General features: G+C 37.0%; 1 long non-coding RNA gene across 3 annotated transcripts in view; it reads left to right on the forward strand.

The window, feature by feature from the left end:
* The first annotated feature begins 2004 nt into the window (after positions 1-2004).
* Positions 2005-19987, forward strand: part of LOC110256719 (uncharacterized) — a 231022-nt gene continuing 213039 nt past the window's right edge. For all 3 annotated transcript variants that reach the window (XR_014827741.1, XR_014827740.1, XR_002338617.2), the window contains exon 1: positions 2005-2092. This is a non-coding gene — a long non-coding RNA (uncharacterized LOC110256719). The remainder of the gene's footprint in view (positions 2093-19987) is intronic.

Consider the following 19987-nt stretch of genomic DNA (forward strand, 5'->3'; position numbering starts at 1 on the left):
AGAGGATCTGCTCATTGTTGTTTAAATACACTCACCTGTTTCAAATGCCACACCCTTGTTCAATCCGTTTCCTGGGTCTAGGATATCATTTTCCTCATTCTGTTCCGTGCCAAGTTATATCTCCTATAAAGTCAAACTTTAGCATTTCCTCGTCTATGAATTTTCCCTTATATTTACAAATCTCTTATTCCTTTGAATGAAATCAGTTGTCAGAACACTTGTTTGCAATAGTTCACACACAGCCCTGGGCATCATTAGCAGATATATGTTAGGTTTTTTCTGAGGCAAGAAAGTGCCTTCTTCATTTTTACGTCATCTTTGTCTGATAGCCCAAAGCCTGGAACATAATAAAAAGCTCAATAAATATTTTTAAGTGATTTGCTTAAATTATATTCTTTGGAATTATTATTAATTTACTACACTATATACTTTATTGTTAATAGTTTTCATTTATTTATTGGGTCCTCACTGCTCAGACTATAGTTTTCTGGTTATTCATCATCATATATGATGGGACACTTGTGAAAATTCAGTGTTGGAGATATTACATCCCCTGTCATTTTTCATGTGATTAAACTGAGACAGAGAGAAGTAACTTTGCCAAATGTACGCACCTGATAAAATGAGGGAGTCAGGCTTTGGTTCCATGGAGTATCTTGTCAGAACTCAATTTTTACCACCACTTTATGCTATTTCTCAGCATTTGGTTGGTTCTGTGATCCTCTCACACAGAGCGGGTACACAATAAGGGTGTTTTGTTTTTGATAATGATGACGGCTGCTAATAATGTTGACTTGTGAGATGCCAAGTAGGAAAGCTGTTCTCACTTCAAGTTCCAGGAAAGTGCACTGTTGCTAGATGCAGAATTCCTAGCACAGTTTAGATTCTGTATATCTATGGTGAAAGAGGAAAAAAAAAATCACAAGAGACTTATGATAAAAGTCAGATTTCAGCTACAGTTTTGTTCTTTTGTTTAAATTGCCTTTTTTGTTTGTTTGCAAGATCAGAAAACCCTTTACAATCAGTATTAACACATGCACCTTGCAAACATGCAAATACTAAAGGGACTTCAGTGGAAGTTCATTTTCGATGGCAATTCACTTCTAATCATAATTGACCAGCTGGTAAATGTCCTTAGAGTATGCCTAATATATATATTTCTTATCTGTAATAGAAATACATTTGTCTTTTTATCCTCACTAAAAAAGTGAGATAGCCCAACTTTAAAGAGAGACAAAAATAGGAGCAATACTCTACATAGGGTGAAAAGTGCTTTTAGAATGCATAGCACCTGTTTCTTCTCCAAACAAATGTTTCAAATGGAGCTTTCAAGTTTAGGGTCCTTGTGAAATCAAGCATTTTGTTTTGTTTATATTTTTATTCATTTTTAATTACATAGAAATTCCTCTTTCATCTTGGCATATATGGAATTGAAAGTGCTGTTCAAAAAAGAAACATTAAGTTTTTGATACATTTTATTGGAAGGATAAAAGCCTTTTCTCCTAGTAAGTAATTGGGCTTTGATAGGAATCCAGAGAAAGGTCATTGTAACCCAGGTTTCATGGTGGATATGACTTGAAAAAAAATTAACCAACTTATCATAGGTCACATAGCAAGATCTAGCTAATCATGGTTAAAATAGCAACCATACCCTTGACTCCACCTAAGAATGTCCATCTTTATACTAACTTACTTACAGAATAAAGGCAAGTTTAGGACAAGTAAAGTTATATCTTATGATTCCCAAATGTGATAGTCTTTTCCAGAGTTACAACATTTAAGGTCTCAAAGATATTGGGACAGAATCTATATTAGAGATGTATGGACTCTGATTTGGATATCAGGTGGTTGGGATGTGGCCTGGAAATCAATAGTCATAACGGAACTCCAGGTGAATGATGATTAGGCTTGGATGCCATTGATTTAAGCCGATCATCCCAGCCTAATCCAGCTCACCTGAACAAGACTCTTGGATAAATAGCCCTGACGAGAGACGCAGACCTCAGAAAGGTCAGTTTTACTTTTAGTTTAGATGCTTACTTGTGGGCTCCGGAGAAGTCAACTTACCATCCTACTTCTTCGCTGTATAAAGGTAAGAGTTGGATGACTCTTCTGCCTGTAATATCTTGTGATAGGAGGTAGCTATTTGGAATGAAAAGATGTAATTATCTTGGCCAATTCTATGTCTTCTTCCCTGTTTTCTTCCTCTTTGCCCTCCGGAAAGCAAAGCCTATAGTAACCTCTAAATTTCCCTGCCTTTGAGGGGAGAAAAGGTCTGCACAATCAAGGAACGAAAATACTATTTTTGATAGAATTTCTATGTTCATGTCAAAAATGACAAGAACCTTTTTTTGAGAGTGGAAAGAATGGACTGGGTTTGTAAGAAGAAAATAGAGAAATGGATATTTGAAGAGCTGAGAGAATCCGTTGAGGAATTTTGAAAGTACCTTTACCCTGAATAACCGTATTTAAAAATAGTAGATTTTTGAGAAGGGCAATTTTGCATATATTCTGTCTATAATTTTTTTTTTGGGTAAAAGAACTATAGTTGTGTACTAAATAGCAAAAGCAAACTAAGTGTGTAATTTTAAAGTGAGTTTAAAAAAATAAAAATAAAAAACCTTGAGAATAAGAGATAGGACCAGGGATATTATTTTTTTAAATATGTATTTCTCCAAATCTCTTTTATGGACCATTAGTTTAATTCTCTTCGGGAGTTCCTGTCGTGGCTCATCAGAAATGAATCTGACTAGCATCTATGAGGATGCAGGTCTGCTTCTTTGCCTCTGCTCAATGGGTTAAGGATCTGGTATTGCCATGAGCTGTGGTGCAGGTCGCAGCTGCAGCTTAGATCTGGTGTTGCAGTGGTTGTGGCGTAGGCCAGCAGCTGTAACTCTGATTCGATCCTGAGCCTGGGAACCTCCGTATGCTGTGGGTGTGGCCCTAAAAGGCAAAAATAAATAAAATTTATGTAGTCTACAGTTGCTCCTAGGAAGAGTATTTGTGTATTAGCACCAAAATTTGGAGGATAAATAAATTAAGCTCTGTAGTGAACATTAAAATAGTAAGATGCTTGTAAGTTTTGCAGATAAGATAAATGCTTGCTAAACTTAATTACAAAAATGCACCCCCCCAAAAAAAAAATTCAGTTATCAGGGACTTACATAACTACTGCTCTCTGGTAAACAAGCTGCCAGTTAGAACTATTTTAAGCTGTAGAGTGCAAAAGTGAAAAATACTTGGTTGACATTAACCTTGTAGTCATCAGAAACTTGTCCCTTTAAAACTACTGTTTGTTTTTTGACAGAAGGCAAAAAGGAATGCCATCGCTTGAGGAAGGAGTGTGTTTTATTTCACTGAAGTTAAGAATTAGTTACCTTGTAGGGTAGTGGGAAGGTCCATGAAATTGTTTAAACCAACTTGAATCATACCCTTAACAGAGAAGCAGGGAAGGTAGTGCCTCTCCTGGAGATACTTTCAATTTAGGACCTTAATTCTTGTGTTTTTAAAAGACACGTAGATGTTTCAGTGACTATTATTCAGTTGCTCATGGATTATTCCATATCTTCAGCTGAGACCTTTTTAAAAGAACATGTCAGCTAATGACAACCATCTGTGATTTATGACATTCTAAACATCCAGCTTTGGGAGTTCTCGTCGAGGCTCAGTGGTTAATGAATCAGAATGGGAACCCTGAGGTTGTGGGTTCGAGCCCTGGCCTTGCTCAGTGGGTTAAGGATCTGGTGTTGCCGTGAGCTGTGGTGTAGGTTGCAGATGTGGCTTGGATCCCACATTGCTGTGGCTGTGGCATAGGCCGGTGGCTACAGTTCCGATTTGACCCCTAGCCTGGGAACTTCCATATGCCAGGGGAGTGGCCGTAGAAAAGGCAAAAAAGAATAAAAAAATAAATATCCAGCTTTTTTATATTGTTGCGGGAGAGTGAGAGTCACAGGATCAATTAACCTCTTAAGAGTCAAGTTGCCTTTTGGATTTGCATCTTGTGATTATTGGAACAGTGGGATGGCAGACTAAATTCTTAGATTGTAATGCTGACTCTTCAGCCCACGTGATCTCGGATGTGTAAATGTCATATGCCCTAACCCAGTCCCTCATGTGGAAAATGGATGTTGTCATGTCTGCAATGTGGAGATGAAAAACACCAAAATGGCATGTATGCTACTTGAAAGAACTTTATAGATCAAAACACTCTAGTTAGTGATTACTAGTTAGGCAACTGCCAATTATCAGGGTATTCTCTCAGCAGGTGCTGGGAGTTAATACCTCACTTCCAGTTTGCCAGCTGCTTCCTATTAAATTCTGATAGGCCACAGTAATGAAGGACTGATGAACTATGGAAATAAAAAGAATTTGCCTTTTATCTTGCTTCTCATCTTTTTTGGCTTCCTATCCTGTTAGCAAAACCTCAGCAACGTTTCTTCACCCTGGTGGTATCAGGTTGTATCAGCAGTTGATCACACTACACTTTCCCAGTGGTTGCCAAACTAGTGTCATTGCATCCTCCAGACTCCAGCATCCTCATGCTAGCAGCTCCTCAGCGTTCTAGGTCTCAGCCAAAACTGGGCACTTCATCTTAGAATGCCACCACCAAGCATAACCACTTGTTTTCACAGATGTGAATTTCTTTTCTGCATCACTCTGAATTTCCAAGTTTAAATAATTCTAGTTTTTTCCCATTGTTCCTCAAATTTTGGTTTCGTAGCTGTTTTTGATGGATATCAAACTTTGGTTTCATAGCTGTCATGATGCCTTAATATTCTATCTTTTCAAGTGTTTAGTACCTAAATAATAACACTCGTGCCTAAATGATTTTCATTTTTTTTTTTTTTTTTGGCTCCTTACTGGTAAACTTGTGAATTGGGATTTCTTCCCTTCCCCCATCCTCAACATGCTCACCTAGGGTTTACACATTTAGACACACAGGTATAGTCTTAACTGCTACAGAAAATTTGGTCTCTTTGCTCATCATTATAAAAATCTTATTCTCTTGTTCTAGCATAATGGTCACCCTTCTAGAGACTTGAATCAAACATTCTCCTTTGCTTTTCGTACTACAGTCGTATTTCATTTTATTGCACTTTTAAGATAAGGTTTTTCTTACAAATTGATGGTTCCTTGCAACCTTGCATCAAGCCAGTCTATTGGTGCCTTTTTCCAACAGAATTTGTTCAGTTGCTATGTCACATTTTTGCGAGAATTTTTCAATTAGCACATTTCAAAAATTATCTTTGTTAATGGGGATCTGTGATCAGTGAATTTTTAAAAATATTTTGGCATTTATAGCAACATGGTATTTTTTAATTAAGGTATGTACATTGTTTTAGACAAAATGCTATTGTACACTTAATAATGTACAGTATAATGATTTTTTAAGAACCAAAAAATTGATATTATATACTTTATTGGAACATCCCCTTTATTGCAGTTATTTGGACCTGAACCCACAGTCTATTTGGGGTATTCTCGTACTTGAATTTAAGAATAACAGCTGTATAAAAGGGAAACCATCTCTTGCCTTCAAAGTTGAGAAGTAATTAGGAGTAGTAGCAATTGCGTAAACTGGGAAGTGCATTCTAATTGGTGTCAAATCCAGAAATACTGAAAATTAAAACCAGATTGGTAAATGGTATTCAGTAGTAGTTTACACACAGAACAGTTTGAACTGGAAGCCTTCAATTGGAAATTGATATGAAGCTCAGAGGCATAATATTTACAGGATAGTTTATGAAGTGAAAATGAGAAAAATCCTTCAACCTTTAAAATGATTGGTTATTATAACTGGAGACTCTAGACAGCAGGGGAATGGTTAAAATCATATCATTTTAGAATGATGAATTGAATTTCTTTCATAATTATCAGAAGCATTTATGTGTGTGAAATAAGTTAGACTTGCATGTGCTGGCATGGCTTAAATGGTTTCATCTCTGAACTTGTTTGGCCTCCGTTTTGTACTGTAACAAGGGGTCATGTTACTGCATGCAAGTTCCTGTGCCTGACACATAATGAGGCCAAAAAACCTGAAAAGTCAAGAGTTTGGAGCAGAGAAATGTTTGTTGAAGAACCATTCAAGGAATCAAGGGTGGCTTGTAGACAAAAAAGCCTGAACTGAGATTTGTTCTTGCCTTTTATAATTAACCCCTTTTCTTTGACACTCCTCATTTTAGAGGAGATCAGGTGTTTGGCAAGAAGGGAAATAATGTTTTGGGTAAAGAGGTTAATGCTGACATGGCAGAAGAATTCAGTTTTACGGGGACTTGGTTTTTTCATCCAATACTATATCATACTTCCCCAAATCTTTAAGAGAATGGGTTAATCACCACTATGAATACTTCATGCTGAAACGGGTTTAGTTCCAACTGATTAGGGAATGGATACCAAGTTGGAAATATTTCCAGGTTCCATAATCCTAGATCAGTCTTACATAACCAAGACCTTGTTCCCTGAGAAATTTGGGAGAATAAGCTTATCTGCACCTGGAACTTGGGGGAGATATAGCCTGGTAGCCAGCTTCTAGCTTTATTTAAGTAGGTTTTAATTTCTGATGAGGTGTTAACATAAACATAATGGGACATATTGGCCACAGTGTATCTCCTTTTTTTTTTCCCCCGCTAACATCTGATCTAAAGCACTTTTGTTGTTTAAAAATTTAGTAGTTATAAAAGGAGACCTTGAGGTCATAATTTTGTAGCTACCGTCTGCCAGCAGACACTGCTTTGAGAATGATTGGTGGCAGCCTTCAGAAAAAACTTTCAAGTTCTCATCAGTAAAGAAACCTGCCTGAAATACAACCACGATGACCACCTAGTTTTACTCTGGATATCTAAACTGTAACTATTCTATTTTGATTTTCAAAAGCATTCCCCTTCTCAATGGTCAAAGCAGATGTACAATGCATGTCCAAAGGCCACAAAACAGGTCTTTCTGCTCAGTAATGTTTAAAACCATGTATAAGCCAGAATGACTTCTCCATGCCTCGAAAAATGTATGGACATTTTCCATCATTTCCCCTTGTGCCTGTAAATCCTTCAACAGACCAAAACTTGTGCCTTGAGCTAGGGCGATTCAGCTACTTTTCTTGGGTCTACATTATGTCCATGGGTGCTAGGCTTCCTTTATATTTGCCTAGTTATTCATGCTGGGATAAAACTGATCTCACATCCTGAACAAGCTTGGGTATCTTAAAGAGGGAACCTTATATAGTTACATATTTTATCATTTATACTTGGTTCTTACACAAGCATTGCACATGTGCTTTTAGCAATAGACTTAAAGCAGGTGGTGTTACTCATCATGAGAGGTTTTACTCTGACAAATCTTAAACATTGCGAGCAATAGTCTGGTTAGAAATAAAAAATAACTGAATATTTAGGAGAAAAGAAGGAAGACATTTGGTAAATAGTTCAATTAGAAAACACAAAAGCCAGTAGAAACTTTATATATACTTGCTAGAATATCTATATTAATAATTATTCAGAATATAATCTGAGGAGACTTACCATTCACTTCCTATGTAATTTAACATACCAACCAATCCTAGCTGGTTGAATTTTTTTTTTTCCTGATACGCCTCAGGGGCCCTCTGAAGCATCCCAAATTTATCTGAAATTAAAATTTAATTAAAAATTGATAGCTAAATTTGTCCAAAAAATATTTAAAAACGTTTGGTCAAACGTTAGGTCACTGAATATTTAAAAACAAATAAAGGGGTTCCCTTGTGGCACAGAGGGTTAAGGATATGGCATTGTCATTACAGTGGCTCGGGTCACTGCTGTGGCATGGGTTCGATCCCTGGGCCAGGAACTTCCACATGCCACAGGTGGGGCTAAATAATAAATTAAAAATAAAATGAGTTCTCATTGTGGCTTAGCAGTAATTAACTCAACTAGTCCCTATGAAAATGTGGATTTGATCCCTGACCTTGTTCAGTAGGCTAATAATCTGACATTGCTGTGAGCTGTGGTGCAGGTCACTGGTACTGCTCGGGGGATCTTATGTTACTGTGGCTGTGGTGTAGGCCAGCAGCTGTAGCTCCAATTTGATCCCTAGCAAGGGAACTTCCATATTGTGCAGGTGTTGCCCTAAAACAAAAAATAAATTAAAAAATAAAAGCAAATACAGATCTCTTAAGACAAGGAATTTCACAAAATCTGTCAGGAAGTTCAAATAATCTGATATCAAAAGCATTCTACATAAACTTGTTCTCTGAGAGGCAATAGATCTAGTTCCTCACTAGCCTATTTTTAATAACAATCCATTTACCTAATTAAGTTTAATCCAATCTTAGCCCAATAATGAATAAAACTAATTTTTCACTCAAAAATATATATCCTACTTTTATACTATGCACACAAATGTTTAAGATTTTAATAGTTTTTTAATTACATATTTAAATTAGAAACCTCAACTTTCTAAAAAAAATTTAAAATTATTATAGTTAATTTAGTGTTGTTAATTTCTGCTGTACAGAAGTGACCCAGTCTTACATATATATACACAGAATCCTCAACTTTTAAAAATCTTGATTTCTAGTGAAAACCAAGAGGCAATTTACTGTGAACTTCATATCAGCATTTCCTGATTGGAAACTTATGCTTTAGATTTCCTCCCCTAAGAAGGGAAAGATTATTGTAGACATGCCCAGCAACCAATGTTTCAATATTCTGTCCTATTTGAAATTACCCAGATAGTCAATGAATTCTCACAAATTTAGTTTCAAGTTACCAAAATCTGGAGAGAGATTATTTCTATAGTTTTTACCTAAAAAGTTCTTATCTCATTTTCATTTACTTAGTTTCATCATACCAAGTTATTTTCCTTGCTGAAAAATTTGAAACAGATAAAATGTCCTCTTTGATCGCTAATAAATCTAGGGACCACAGAAGTAGTATACTTAACATTGATGACATGTCTATCTTAGTCAAACCCACAAGCTTAAAGTAGCTTCAATAGCAGATGATGCAGTACTGAATATTTCCCAGATTATGTGAACCTGAAATCTGTTTTGTCTAGTTTTCCCTATACCTAGAAGTCAGTTCACATGTAAAGACAGAACGAGAGATCCCACAGTTTTTCTGCTTGAATTTCAAAAGGCCTTTTGTTTTTTTCCGTTTGAGCCCAGGTATATCATTTACATCTCAAGGTACAGGGGCAGAGAAATACCAACTCCTTTCATTCATGGGAACATAGCTTAAGATATCCCAGTTTTCCTAGAGGGACTATAAGCTCTGATCATTTATGCTTAGTTATTCATGGCTGGTGTTACCAAATTTCAAGCAAAGTGCAATTCAAATAAGGATCTCCCAAAAGGAAGATTTCCAACCAATGCTCCAATAGGGATGTAGCTGAGTGAATGGCCAAGGTTAGTCCGAAAGGTAAAATCCCAATCAATGCTCAGCCATAGGAAAAGTCCAATGCAATAGGGGAGGATACCCTGTTGTTTTCACACATGAGTCCTGTTATTTACCAAAGACTTCTCAGCTGGCCAGTGGCAATTACTGATACACACACATACAAATAACATAAAATTCCACAAACAAAGGCATAAACTGGAGTGGCTAACCCCAAGACATATGCAGAAAACTACAAATAAGCTATGATTGTACAGGCAGGAAATTGGAGGTGTAGTCTAAAATTCTACTCCCAGAAGGAGGCTTCCAAACAGATTGGCCCAGATGACCCAGCTCTTAGAAAAGAGGAGACTCAGAGTGGCTTGACATGAGCCCAGAATGACTCACTTCCTACAAGGGAAGTAGCCTAAATGGAGTGGAGAGAATTCTCAGCCTGTAAAAGCTGGAGTGCCTTAACCTCCCCAAAGTTGAATGTGGACCCTGGCCCTGGATATTTCTTGGCTCCCAACAACTTCATGCCAGGGTTGCCAACACCTGTCAGGGAGAGTTTCATTCCAGATTGAAATGAGCACTGGTAGCTGCTGAGGACTCAGGAAAAGGGCTGCCTATGGTGGAACTTGAACTACCAGTCGGCTTGCCAAAATTATTAACAAATGCAGGTTCATGTGCCTGATGTACAATGAAGCCAAACAAACTAAAACTTCAAGAGTTTGGAGTGGAGGAGATTTATTGCAGGGCTATGTAAGGAGATGGGTGGTTAGTGTCCCCAAAGCCCTGAAAGGCTCCTTGAAGGATTTCAGCAAAGCACTTTTAAAGGCAAGGTGGGGAAAGGGCTTAGTTGTTGCAAACATCTTGGTGTCAGAATTGTTTTTTGGGTCTCTCTTTGTTGTTTTTTGTTGTTGTTGTTGTTTTTTAATTTTATTGGGAGTTTAGGGGACTTACGGTGTTGTGTTAGTTTCAGGAATACAGTAAAGTGAGTCACCCATGCAAATACATATCCATTCTTTTTTAGATTCTTTCCCCATGTAGGCTATCACACAGTATGGAATAGATTTCCCTGAGCTATATAGTAAGTCTTCGTTACTGATCAGTTTGGTATAGCATTGTGTATATACCAGTCTCAACCTCTCAATCCATCCCTCCAAAGGTTTCCCCTTTGGTAACCATAAGATTGTATCAAAAACTTTGAATTTGTTTGTTTTGTGAATAAGTTCTTCTTTTGACTTCACTTAGTATGATAATCTCTAGGCCCATCCATGCTGCCACAAATGGCATTATTCCATTTTTTATGGTCAAATTATTCTCCACTGTATATATGTACCACATCTTTTCTATCCAATCCTCTGTTGGTAGGCATATAGTTTTATTTCATGCTTTGGCTATTGTAAATAGTGCTGCAGTGAACATTGTGTATATGGTAATTCTATAGTTTTGTTTTTTTAAGGAAGCTCCACACTGCTTTCGATAGCAGTTGCACCAACCTATGTTATAAACAGAAGTATATGGAATCCTTTGTCCTTAAAGCTGTCCACATAGGTCAGGTCCTGTAAACCTCCAACAAGACAAATACTATTCTATTTTCTGCTCTTTTATTTCTATATGAATGGACTCTTTTTTTTTTTTCTTTTTAAGGCCACACCCATGGCATATAGATGTTCCCAGGCTAGGGGTTGAATTGGAGCTGTAGCTGCTGGCCTACACCACAGCCACAGCAACAGAGGGTCTGAACTGCATCTGCGACATACACCACAGCTCATGGCAATGGTGGATCCTTAACCCACTGAGCAAGGCCAGGGATCAAACCGGCATCCTCCTGGATACTAGTAGATTCTTTCCTGCTGAGCCACAACGGCAACTCTGATCAATGGACTCTTAAAGGTGAGAGCCTCTAAGAGAGAATAGATTATCCTATATATTTCAGGCAATAGGAAATTGTTTTTTTACCAAAGGTGCAGAGTCGGCATGACTAAGCATAGGAAACAGAGCACAAAGGTTAAAGTAAGAGGAACAGGTCTAATATGGAGTCAGATTTGTTTCTCCCTATTATACTTGTCCTCTTATTAGTTAGAGCTGACTGCTAATAGGGGGAACTGTAGGCTCAGTATTTGTGGATTTTTTTTTAATGAGCAGCCAGCCAGAAATTTTTATTTGAATGTGCTACTTTGAATATTTAAATATTGGCCAAGCTTTTTTAAGTTAAATACTAAGAAGGCTGACTCTGTGGACATGCAAAACTCTCCTCTGAACCATATTTCATTTGCTAAGTTGGAAACTTGTAGAGAATTCCAAAATTTGAATGACAAACTGATTTAAATGTGTATTACATGGTAATTATATTAGTAGTAGCATAAGAGGAAGAAAAAGACACTCTAATCAAGAGGAGAGACTTAGTTATTAATAGAAGCAATTGATCACTAATCATGATTTCAGAAAGATCTATTGCTGAATAAGTGCTCTCTATTTCTGCAACAACTTAGGAAAGTGTAACATTGTAAGAGTCCCTGTTGAGAAAGTTTAGGAGTTTAGAATTAAAAGGATATTCTTAATACATTTTTTGCAATCACTTAAATATAACTAACACTTCCCTTCTAATATAGACCTCGAATAGTAACAAAGTTTTTAACAAATACAGTGCTATAGAAATTATTTGTAACAAGTCACTGCCATTCTCTAGGGAAGGTTGGACAAGTTTGGGTTTAAGTTGATGGGCAGGTATCAACATAGAATGGCCTGTATAGTACCATGCCTTGAGAATTCTCTAGGTGAATGAATTTGGTCGGTATGGATTAAGACCACATTTTTTGCATATCACGGTAGATTGTGACTATAGTATTTATACTGAGGAGATCCCTATATGAGAAACATGAGTTTTTAATCATTACATCAAATTACTATTGTTAACTACTCGGGGGAACCATGAAACACAGCCTATTCTTCTTTCTCTACTTTTGCTCAAGTGCTTCCATATAGGCCTGGTTGTCTTGCCCTCTTTTCATATATCAGTTCCTTAACTGTTTTTAGGGCACAGCTTCTAACCTCTAAAATGGTCTTTTCAGACCTCATTTATAAAAATCATTTATCATCCTTTTATACCATTCAGTTTGTACAGCTGGATTTCATGGCTCCATATTCTTGAAATATTTCAAGCAAGAATTTCTCTAATACCTCTAAAAATAGTTATTTTTAATGTTGCACCTTCAACTTTTCTCCCTTTAGACACTTAATCATGAAAAAATTCATAAACACTCATTTTAATCATAACCACTGACTGGAGGATTACAAAAGTAAAATTGATATTTATTTCCTCTGACCTACACACTGGTGATAGTACCTGACTATGGAGTTTATTCACCAGAAAATCACACAGGTATGTTTAAAAAACATCAACAGCATTTGTTTATATTCTAAAGGAATTTTTATTCTCCAGTAATTTCTGTCTCAACAAGTGATGCTATCCTCTAACCTGCTAAGTTTCATAAATCCAGACATTGTTGTTGGAAGAAATCTTTAAATACTGAGGTATGGGGAAATCATTCTGGCTTATGCCTGATTTGCGTTGAACTTTGTTAAGAGAACTGGTTGTCTTATGTCTATTAGACACTGTATATCTGCTTTAATCATTAAAAGAAGGTGTTTACAAAGCAAAATGGAGTAACTTGTTTCAGGCATTCAAAGTGGAGATGGACAGCCATTGTGAGTGTGGTTTCAGACATGTTCTGCATTTCTGAGAACCTGTGAATTTTCTGAGCTATGTCAGACTTGAGGACACTACCAGCCATTTTTAAAACAATATCTATGAGCAACTGCCAGCCATAACTTTTATGGTCTCAAGTTAACCTTGTAGCTATGCAATAATTTCAGACCCCAGCCAATCCTTGCTTAACAAACACCCTCAGTTTTTGCCAGCTGCAATTATGCTTCTTGGTAAAAATCCTCCTATAGCTAACTGTACCCTTGTGGTTTATAAGTACCCCCCCCCCATTTTGTATTCCTGCAGATTGCAATTCAAGTGTTTCTTGAATATGTGTCTCCCAGGCTATAGTTTCAGTTTGGCTCAAAGCAAAGCTCTTCTATTCCTATTATAGATTGTTCATTGATTATTTTCATTACCGCTTTCCTTTTCCTTTATCCAAAGCTTATAAATCACTACTTTGGGAGCTTTCTAGGTGAAATCTGAGAGACCAGAGAAAGTAGCAGGTCACAGTAGATTGGCAGATGGCTGGTTTAGTTCAAGGCATTTACTTACTAGTCTTGTCCTGAGCAGCTACAAGATGAGTAGATCTCTTCACTAGTCCACCAGAATCTTAAAAGTTTATATAGAAGACTTAATTGGGTTCAGCCACATATTTAGTCCAGTGATCTTGACAACACTTTATTCTCTCCATGCTGTGTCATTGAAATACCTGCTATAATGGAGTCGCATAGGCAGGGTGTACATTCCAAGATAAGGGAGAGGGTGATGAATCTGTAATTGCCTGGGTCCAGCTTAGATCAACAGAGGTCACAACTTCTAGAGGAACTCTCCCCTTGGTCACCACCTCTATCCTCTTTTAATATCATAAGTAAGAGGGGTAAACTATCAATTAGACTTGAGACATTTTAAGTGCACACAATGGAAAGCCTTGTTTGGTTCCTAGTTTGAAGAGACAACTGTTTAAAAAAACAACATAGAAGACTCTGAACAGTAGATATAAATGACACTAAGAGATTTCCAATATTTTTCAGTTTTGATAATGGTTATGTTTGAAAAAACTTCTTTTATAGATAATACTTAAATATTTCTATATTAAACAATGTGTCTGCTTTAAGAATCTCATGGTGGGGTGAGAAGTAGCTGGGGATATAGATAACAAAATATTTCAAAATAATTCTTCATATTTTTAAACATTACTTACTTGACATTACCAGTGATAATTATCTTAGTTCTCCCCATTCCCACTGTGGAAGCCATCATTTACCTCTTAATTATATTCCTACAATAGTTCCAAACTGGTCTTACTTTGTCAAAGATTTCATGCCAGCCAATTAATTCTAAACTTATAAACATTTTTCTGAAAACACATTTTTGATCCATTCCACTGCTTAAAATACTCTGTGCCAAATAATTTGAACTTTCTGCCAGTTTTCAAAGGCATTTATTTTCTGTCTCTTTTGACTATCTCTATTACCCATGTATACTTCACTTCTGTAAACAGAATTTTTATTTCATCTAACTTTGATGTGATCTTCTGTCTCCTGTCATAGCAACTCATTTGGGGAAACCAGTCCTGGCGTCTTCAGTCCTTTTCCAACATGTATTCAATATTTTCATGCTTTTCAGCCCACTATACTGTTTGTTTCATTATTACTCCAAATAGATCAAAGATGTTAAAGAGGTTATAAGCTACTTGACAGCTCTTAATTAGTTGACAGTCCTTGCATCAATCTGTGAGAAGAATATGGGGCTTTGGCTGGCTCAGTGCAGTGAGGTTGGTGGGGGGGTGGGTGGGGCATGAGGGGATGGGATATGCTATGAATAACTGAATGTCTGCAAAGAAAAAGAGTGGAAGGGAATGGTTGAACACCTGTTTTTTGCAATTAATGAACTGTTTGAGAAGAGTAGGTGTGTTAGGCACATGTGCTGTGTTAGACCCATGATGTTTAATTTTAACTTTAAAACTACATAGTGAACAATTAAGGTGTTCATTAAATCTCTCCTTATATAAGGACAAAGTAAATGGGGGAAATTATATAAACGTACCTCTATTTCACTTTGGAAGCCTTACCCCATTTAGGGGAGAAATGAAATATTCAATGACCAGTGTTCTTTAAGGTATTCCCAAATAGCTCAAAGTATCTAGTCCGAACATTGTAAAAATAGGATGAAAAAGACTTTTTTTTTTTGCCCTCAGACTAGAAGACATTTTGAAATGTGGCATAAAACATTAAATAACTGAAAAGAAATCAAGTGCTAGACTATGTTCTATGTTCATAACTGTTTGGAGAAAGCCAGTTAGAAAAGAATTGGAGTTCCCATCGTGGTGAAGCAGAAAAGAATCCTACTAGGAGCCATGAGGTTGCAAGTTAGACCCCTGGCCTTGCTCAGCGGGTCAAGGATCAGTGTTGCCCTATCTGTGGTGTAGGTTGCAGACGTGGCTCAGATCTGGTGTGGCTGTGGCCTGCAGCTACAGCTCCGATTAGACCCCTAGCCTGGGAACTTCTGTATGTGGGGGTGCAGGCCTAAAACGACAAAAGACCAAAAAAAAAAAAAAAAGAATTTGGAAATTGATACTGTTGACCTATAAAAAATAGACTGCCAGATAGCTCTCTATAGCAAAGATGAGTTTATTTGGGATCAGCAGATAATTGCAATGCAGGATTTGCAGTTACGGCTAATCAGGGCAAAGGAGGAGAACACTTACAGAGAGGAAAAGGAAGTTGTGAGGGTTTTAATAAGCATTGTCCATGGCTTTTCATTGGCTGAGTCCTTTCCAGGAAAGAAGAGTCTTTCTTCCTGCTGAGCACTGCTGCCTTTACAGGGCGTGGGCTCAGCTTTCTGGTTTCCATTCTCTATTGAGATTTTTGTTTATTTACTTGGTAAGTCTTTTTATTTTTACTCACTTACACATTGGCCATAACTTAGCTCAGCTTTGCTGCCATAGGTGAAGGAATTTTTATCTTGAATCTCTTTTGGGGTGGGGGGTTGAAGTGCTTATTACCCTTTGGATATCTGTTCATGTATGTTGCCTTGTAAATTCTCTTGTGCCCACAAATGTATGATTTTACGACTATTCATTTGTGCTTATTTTAAGACTGGGAGTAGCACTTCTCTGCCACTTTCTGCAGCCTAAGTGAGAGCAGAACAACTCTGGCTTCATCAGTTTGCTGCAGCTGTGAATAACAGACCTGTGATAATAAGTGGAGAGACAGTACTCTGTCGTTGGAGAGTTAAGTCCTTTTATAAACACGTCTTTTTCTTAAACTTGTATGTACTTATCTTGTTTATTTCTAGCAACTCTGGTACCTCTAAAGAAAAAACAGGGATGATTACAAGTGGGGTAGCAATTCATGTGAAAGTTCCATTTTTACATTGCTTTAAAATGTCACATAAAGTCTGGGGGAAATTGGTGGAACTTTAAATCAGGCCATATGTGCTAAAATCCTAATTACTTTTTTCCTACTTCTGTGAATTTGGGACAACTACTTAAATACTCTGAGCCTCATTTATGATTCTCATGTACAGGCAAGGGCGATTTTTCTAACCAGCTTTGTGGTGTGTATTAAAAGTGCCCACCAATGTAGGTACTGGACACATTTAACACAGTGGTGGTGATGACTGCAGTGAGGCCAGTGATGGTGGTGCTGATATTAGTGACGAGTAACTTAGGAATGTGGCTCTCATCCCTCCATCTGATGATTCAAAGAACACAGATCTGCGAGCCCACATTTGCTCAGTTCTCTAGCCTTCTTTCATCTGAACTCGTCTTGAAAAATCATGCTACATTTTTTTTAATGGTAATTCTTAGGTTCCCATGCTGAAGATATAATATGGTCTAGCTTAAAAATGTTCCTTGACTTAACATATAGAAAGGCTCTACTGGGGAGCCTGGCATATAGTAAATACTGTATATGTATGCTAGCTGCTGTTAATATTACTATTTAAATTTTATCGTTAAGCATCTATTTCATGCAAGTATTATGCTATGGCCTTTGGCCTCATTTATTCCCTGAAAATGGTCTGCATCATATCTCTATTTCCCTCACTTGATTCTAATGGCGGGCAGGTTTCCATAACTTTCACTATCATTTTACATATACACTCTAGTTTCTTTCTTAGAATGCTAGGCCTAGAAGTGACCCTATTTTTATAATCTAAACAATTACTTGTAATGTAGCTTTAACTTCCTGGAACCAAAATAAAGTCTTAAGCCCTTCAAATTTGGTGTGACTCCTCATCTTGACAGTTCACTCCTATGCAAAGCTGTCATCCACACATTAGCTTGATGCTTAGCATTCCGATATGGTTCATTGTCTTAGTTCTGCCCTTATATTCTGATAAGTTATACTACCTCCAAATTTTTCAAGAACTTAGGAACTTTCAAATCTTTTGGTTCGTTTTTTTCCCCCTATCATGTGGAAATGTCACTGTACTTTGACCATGATGACAAACCTTCCCCTTAATTATGATCTGGATATTTTCCCACATGGTATACCTGACTTCCAGCTTCTCTAGGCCAACCTTACTTGATGCATAATGACATCCTTTCCTGATGGTTGTCATTCAATAAGGGAGGCTGGGTATGGAGCGTATGAAGCTCCTGATTTTGAGGAAGACTTAGATAATTTACTAGCTTCTGTGCTGAACATTTTACATAGATTATTACACTTAATCTTTATAAAAGCTTATGCAGTTGATGGCAAAACCAAATTTGACAGGGAAATAGTAGTTAAACTGTCCAAGACCACATAGCTAGTTGGTGGTAAAAATCAGAATTCAGATGCAGGAAGCCTGGTTCTGAATAGTGCTCTGTTCTTACGTTTTTACTAAAGCATATTCACTAACACATGTAGTCATATTTTACTTAGCATCTAATTATAAAGCTGTATTTTATTCTCTAACACAACTTTAATTCTCTAGAGTTAGTCTAAGCACCCTGAGACCTGGGATAGATCATTTTTTTCCTTGCATAGTCCCCAAGTATCTAGCACAAAAAATTCTATATATTCCCAAATTCCATCAAATAGGTAATACTGATCAGAAATGAACATTTGAGGAACTAGGGAAAATGTAGACCAGACAAATTGCTCCATAGTATCACAAATAATAGAACCAAGGAGAGAAGTCATTGAGGATTTTTAAGACCTGGCCCTAAGCACTAGACTTCCACGTCTGTCTAATGATTTATGTGTGAAATATCTGTGGCTAAGAGAATACCCAAAGACATTTAAAGATCTGTTAAGGTTGGATAGTGTATGCTCTATTTAATTCATGAGAATGCAAATCCTGGAAATTGGTACAAAAAAGGTCAAATTCCACATACACAGAATAGTTCTCTTGAGCTCCAAATAGGAGAGAAATTATTTTGGAAAAAACACATTTACCTTCTCACTAATAAAAAAAATTGCTGGTAGTTAGATATTCTAAAACGGCTGACCACTCTCTGAAGCTCCAAAAAATTGATTCCTTTGTGTGCATCCCCCACCCAATAGTCTAAGCTGTTCCAATAATTGTGCACTTAATTCGCTAATAAGCTTCTGAAAAACGGTTCTTAAAAGTAGGATTTCTATGAAACTGACTGCTGTGGTATAGTTAAAAGAAAAATGAATCTTACAATCTGGATGACAGCCTGTGGAACCCAAATCCAGGACTATAAATTGCTCTGAGAGAAAAATCTATGTACTCTGTGACAGCATAATTACCAATTTTCAATTTTGGGAGATTGTTTCAAAAATCACTTAATAGTCTGTGCATATATTGCTTTTACTACTAAATATCATTTGGTGACATTAATTAATTAGAAACTTAAATTGCCATTTTTGAATATGATTCATGAGATACCATAACCAGACAAGTTATCTGTACTGAAAATAGGTATAAATATTTCTGTTACAAACTGGAGGCTATCAAATTAAAACAACTGTCTGTGATAGATTTCACTACTTGAGTATGGCAAGACCCACAGATCAGGAGATAATTGCCACCAAAAACACTGTTCGCTATGCACAGTTCTAAAGAAGGGGAGTATGCCATGACTTGGGAGGAGAGAAGGGGAGGTGCCTGTGGACAAAAGCCTTCCTTGTAATTTCTTGGGGAAGGGATGGTGGGACAGGGTAAACAGGTTTATAATCAGCTATTCCACAGGACTGCAGGGAGCTATGGGGCAGAAGAGCACCCCTAGTTGTCGGATACCTGGCTCAGGTGATGAGGGCAAGGAAGATAGTGAGTGTAGAAACTCATAAAGGAGGTGGCTGGGGGTATAGTCTACAGACTGATTTGCATTTGAAAATCACACTCTCTGGGTGTCTCTTGAGGAATTTGGCTAGCTTTTGGGTCAACAAGGCCCCAGATATAAAAACTTCTGAACATAGAAAATAGAAGTCAAGATTAATACAATGACACTTAGAAGACTTGAAAGCCAGAGAGCCAAAAGCACATTGGAAAGGTTGAGAAGAGCACTGCAATTTTTAAGAGGGAAATTCCTTTCTAGCAATACTCTTATTGGACTACTAACAACTTTGAGATATGATGCACATAGTACATATTTACATGTAATAACTTTGACAGATAATATGCAACTCTGAAACCTCAGTTAATGTAATGCATATGTCCATTACTTTCAAAAGTTGATTTGTATCCATTTGTATTTCCTCTGTCTTGACCCTCACTACTCCCTCTTCCTAGTTTCCAGGAAACAACCAATATGTTATTTGTCATAATGGATTGGTATACATTTTAAGGAATTTTACATAAAATGCAAGGGTTTTTCTTGGGGAGGGGGTCAAGTTTAATATAATTTTCTAGATTTATCCATGTTAATTGTATCTTTCATTTATTGCTGGGTAGAATTCAGCATTTCAGCCATCAGTTTGGGAATACAAGTAATGCTGATAAGAAGTTTGTATAAGCCTCTGTATGGGACATG

The sequence above is a fragment of the Sus scrofa genome, chromosome 14, assembly GCF_054392235.1.
Source record: "Sus scrofa isolate SSC_HxYL_T2T_F1_AM1 chromosome 14, Sscrofa_HxYL_maternal_Yorkshire_Landrace_v2.0, whole genome shotgun sequence".
Taxonomy (NCBI): Eukaryota; Metazoa; Chordata; class Mammalia; order Artiodactyla; family Suidae; genus Sus; species Sus scrofa.